The sequence below is a fragment of the Mercenaria mercenaria genome, chromosome 7 (genome assembly GCF_021730395.1).
Source record: "Mercenaria mercenaria strain notata chromosome 7, MADL_Memer_1, whole genome shotgun sequence".
In the NCBI taxonomy this organism is placed as follows: domain Eukaryota; kingdom Metazoa; phylum Mollusca; class Bivalvia; order Venerida; family Veneridae; genus Mercenaria; species Mercenaria mercenaria.
Window position 1 is genome coordinate 17514649 of NC_069367.1, and position 5588 is coordinate 17520236.

A 5588-nucleotide genomic window follows, 5' to 3' on the forward strand; every position below is an offset into this window, starting at 1 on the left:
AATATGACAAATGAGATAATTGTCGTTCTGACGGGGGCGCAAACACTACAACACGCAAGAAAGCGCCAATACGACAAATGAGATAATTGTCGTTCTGACGGGGGCGCAAACACTCCAACACGTCAGAAACCGCCAATACGTCAAATGAGATAATTGTCGTTCTAATGGGGGCGCCAACACTCCAACACGGAAGAAACCGCCAATATGACAAAGGAGATAATTGTCTTTCTGATGGGGGCGCCAACACCCCAACACACAAGAAAGCGCCAATACGACAAATGAGATAATTGTCGTTCTGACGGGGGCGCAAACACACCAACACGTTAGAAAGCGCAAATACGTCAAATGAGTATAAGATTCTTTCTCTGGTGGTAGGTGCAGATTTGAATATCCGGCTCGGGAGTAACTGTTTTGGCGGTAACGAGGCTCCGCCGAGTTATACGTCATTTAGTGCATGAGAGTCATCTTACACCCCGGGGTGTAAGCTGGCGTTTTCCAGCACCGGTGAAATCGCCAGAAATCCCAGTCGTTCTGACGGAGGCACCAACTCTCTAACACGTCAGAAAGCATCAATACGACAAATGGCATATTTGTCGTTCTAACGGAGGCGCCAACGTGCCAAGTCAAGTTCATCTGGTCCAGTGCATATTATAAAAATATTGCATTCCTGAGAGGGTGATATGAAAAATGTTCACCACGAGATATATGAATATCGACCGAGGCGCTAACCGAGGTCTATATTCATATTTCGAGGGGTGAACATTTTTCATATCACCCTCTCAGGAATGCAATATTAATTTTATTATACCGAAATGACATTAATGGTCAAACATTTACTGTACAATCAACATAATGATTTAAATGATTTATCTAACGTTAAAAATGAATTATCAAACAATGGAGACTGAATAAAGGAGTGCTTACTTGTTAGCACTCGAGTGGTAACTCTTCTGTGTAATAAGACGTTTTTGATAGATTTAGTCGAGACGTTTGCAGATCGCTGAACCCTATGTTTATGCGCATAATTATTTCAACATTGTGACACACTGCTGGAATCGCTAGAAGTAGCATTCGAAAAACGGCGATAACTATATTATTTCTAAATGAAACATATATGTGTGAGCACTTATTTTCTTAGTTAGATCATTTCCAATCTCACGGAAAAAGTTTCGATTCAATATTTGATAAAATGTTGTTTTCGAAATTTTTGGCACGTAGAACAAATCATTAATAAAAGAAAAATCGGCCGGGTTCACAAATGAAAGAAATTTAATCCTAAATTATAAAAGCACATCTTCTGAAAAGTTAACGTCTCAGTCTTTTACTCAGTACAAAAGTATCAATATCTCAACGGGAGATATGAAAAAATAATATCGCATGCGCAGTAAAACAAAATAGCGCTTTTGCGCACGTGATATGAAATTATGTATCATATCACATGCGCAGAAACTGAAAATAACGATTTTGCGCATGAGATGTAAAATTACTGGGGAATATGATATATTATTCAAGTTAAACTAATGGGAAATTTGCATTGGGTATTTATGTGAGGTATAATAATATAATATTAACGCAACAACACGCCTGAACAAGATTGCAGAAATCTGCCACCATAAAGGTAGCCAAAGCTGGTATAGATCTACCAGGTTAATTTCTTGTAAATAATATACGGTAACTGATTTAATGTAGATAGGATACATTTCAGGCTTCATGGAAATATTTTACACTGGGAACTTTTTCAGATACATTTTAATACATTTTATGAATGGCTTAATCGAACCATTGATAAAAAATTAATATGGTTGAAAATACAGTCTTAAATGTTTATGTGTATTGAGCAGACATGTTTTTATTTTTGGTGAAAGGGATTCCGTTCTCTTACAAAGCATCAGTCATTGTGTACATGCAAATGATGAGAAAAAGTGCAAAACCAACATTTAACTAAAATGTATTTTTATTTAAAATTTACATTGTTATATTAGTAAACAATATCGCATTACGTTGTACTTTCAATATACATCGTACCCAGTCAGTTGTTGAAATTTAAGTGATCATTGGATTCAATGGTTACGGCGACTAACTCAACCCATTGAAACAGACTTAGCTACATCCCACAAGCAGTGAACATTGTTAGAATCGGAGAAATTTCAAAGATTTCGATGGGAAGTACCACGAGAACTGTCGTCCACTACTTAAGTAATCATAAGGAAGCACAGTTAACCTCGGCGCATGCGCAGATGTAAACCATGTCAAGGTACCGAGACAGAAACAGGAAAATAAACTGTAATTTCAATTTCGAGTTCTAAAAACTGGTTTCGGTACTCCAAGAAAAATCAGTGATAATGGATTTGAATACAACAATTACTATTTGCATAGTCTGAAATCGTAAATAAAGATATAAATGCTTGCAATTTCCCGGGAAGTAACTTTAATGTAGCGGCGTATGACTGAAAACTGACAATGGTACAGGGAGATTTTTGTGGTATAAGTGACACTTAGATTTGAATATCTGCACTCTGAAATTCTACATATACTGGGAAAAGGTACACCTTTTTGACTACTATTTTCTTCGAAGACTACAATTATAACCCAAGGTTTTTTTTCGCATTTTATTTTACAATTTAATAATTAATACACAGAACTAATTTAGCTCTCCCAAACAGAAAAGACTAGTTTCAATTATGTTTAACTTTTAGAATAATTGACAAGTTAAAGCTACATTGGTCACGGCTGCTTAAACATGTTAAATAAGCGAGGCCTTTGGACAAATATATACAAGGGAAATAAGATCAACGTAAAAAAGACTCTCAGTGAAAAAGAAAAAATATATATGTATCTCAAGAATCACTTACGGTTCTAAATATAATAGTATTACAAGTTCACCCCTCTTACTGGTAGCATCTAAAACATTTTGAATACATGTAAACCCCTCTTACTGGTAGCATATTAAACATTTTGAATACATGTATAACCCCTCTTACTGGTGGCATCTAAAACATTTTGAATACATGTATAACCCCTCTTACTGTTAGCATCTAAAACATTTTGAATACATGTATAACCCCTCTTACTGGTAGCATCTAAAACATTTTGAATACATGTATAACCCCTCTTACTGGTAGCATCTAAAACATTTTGAATACATGTATAACCCCTCTTACTGGCAGCATCTAAAACATTTTGAATACATCCTTTGACGATACCCTTGTTTCCATTACATGCTCAGTCAAGTGTGACATGTTCACCATAAGTGTTCCTTCCCTTGAGAAGGAACAATAAGTTCTCCCCTCTTACTGGTAGCATCTAAAACATTTTGAATACATGTATAACCCCTCTTACTGGTAGCATCTAAAACATTTTGAATACATGTATACAGATTTCTGACTCTTGATCTTTTATTAAGCATTTTCTTTTACAGATACAAACAAACAAACAAAAATGTTTATTTTCCTAATGTTAAGAATATTGAATGTCTAATTAACAGAAAAAGTTAAATGTCAATTCAGATTATGTGTAATTTCAATTACATTGATAAAGCATTTTATATATAAAAAAATTGTGTTGTGTAATTTTAATTTCTTATCCACATTTAATTGTCCCTGCCAAAAAAACACCACCTTTAACCGCCTCTATAGCCTAGGGCTGAGCGTCCGCTTTGCATGCGGGAGGCCGTAGAGTCGATCCCCGGCTGCGTCATACCAAAGACGTGAAAAATGGTACCAGTAGCTCCGTTGCTTGGCGCTCAGCATTAAAAAAGGGAAACTTCTCTCATACTCTCGCGGCAACGGTTACATCACGAATGAGTTGTCGAGCCGAGTGATTTATAAGTTGTAGTACTTGCTTCACAATCGACCTAAAATAAATTAGTATAAGCTAAAAAAAATCCACTTCACTTCCTCAATAGAGTATCTTTGCAAATACTTAAGCAAAATGTGTGAAACAGCTGTGCTCAGTGTTTTCGGTACCATTTTTTTATTTCTATTTTAAATGTAATGACTAAATCCATTTTACTGACTAAATCCCTCCAATATTTGCCTGGTAATAAACACAACATTTTGCTTCTCCAAAATGACTCAGAATGAAAACATCTTTCATCGCCATTTAATATTCATTTTTCTCACAAACCTTTATTTTTGTGTTTAATTTTTCTTTCATTTTTTTTCATATAAATTACAAAAAAGGAACACTCTAACAAAACATTACATTTCCTTTTTCCTAGACACATCTGTATTTCTCTTTAGCATATATCAAAATTTCACATAATTCAATCCGGTTTAAGTATTTAAACATTCATTGTAATACAACTTCTTCAACAGAACTTTTGCAAGTTTTCTTTTTATCATTCAATATTGACACAAACTTTAGCAATAACAAGACTTAAGACTTCTCAGATTTATTTATACAAATCAAACTCACCTCCCAGGGCGAGGACCATACATCTTGTATCCCTGCGCGGCACGAGCCCTGCACGAGCGCTGTTTGAAAGTTTAATTTTTCTATCAAATCCACTGACTTGTATTCTATGTGCGCTGTCGGCCTCTGCTCATAACGAGAATAGCCAGCTCAAGATCTTGCAAATGTGTCAAATGCACACTATGTTCAGTTGCTTTTGGGAGAATTTGAGAAATAAACTATTACAATAGAAGTGCTAAATTCCTGCCTTGAATGTATCTGTATTAGACAGGTCAATTATGTTCTCTATGTTCTCGGAGATATATTTTCGTTCGTAACTAAGTTGTTTTTGTATAGGGGAATTACAAGCGTTTAAATACTGCATGAATCCGGAAGGGTGGAGAGCATTATTTTTCTCGAACAAACCATTTATGTATTTTTATATTTCATAAACAAAACAAACTTTAATACAACAACAAAGACCCGTATAAATCCCGCACGATAACGCAAACGATAACATGTTTGATATTATTTTTCGCGAAAAATTGAATAAGCTTTCATGAATTTAGGAGAACTTTTTCGTAAAAATATTATATGGTTATCGAGACTATATGTCAAAATAGTGCCAAGTACTGCATAAAGATAGCTCTAGATAAAGACAACTTCTGTTATTATGAAAAAACAGAAAGTTTCGCGAAAACTTAAATAAAACTTAAACTTAAGTAGATAATTTTCGCGTAAAGTTTAAATATTTCGCGATATTCTCTTTTCTTTCTTGAAAGTTTATAAGATTTTCATGATATTTTCAAGATTATCGTCTGCCGAATAAAAAATTCAAGATAATTCATTTTCACGAAAACAAGAATGGTTTCGCACAAACTATCTTAATTATTTATTTATTATCGCATCCAGCGGTTGGCACAATCGTGATTTTTTTCACTTGGAACAAGAGTTTCTTTTCATGAAAGGTTTTTAAATTTTCACGAAAACTGTACGAATTTTCGCGAAAACTATCTGCTTAAGTGGATGCAGAAATATGCCACCTAACAGTACTGTATGCACTTACCTTCTATCATTGACAACCTTCTTGAGTTCAACGATGCATGAGAACCATAACAATCAAACGATAATATAAACATGCTGTCGTTTAAATTATCGTGCGGGAGTAGTATAAAAAACACATTCATTAACACATT

At 34.6% G+C, this 5588-nt stretch overlaps 1 long non-coding RNA gene across 1 annotated transcript; it reads right to left on the reverse strand.

Annotated features, from left to right (window-relative positions):
* Positions 1 to 3371: 3371 nt before the first annotated feature.
* LOC123555572 (uncharacterized) lies at positions 3372 to 4851 on the reverse strand. Its single transcript, XR_006687330.2, has 2 exons — positions 4417 to 4851; positions 3372 to 3853 (listed from the first exon to the last, which is right to left on the reverse strand). It is a non-coding gene; the product is annotated as an uncharacterized LOC123555572 (long non-coding RNA).
* Positions 4852 to 5588: the final 737 nt, after the last annotated feature.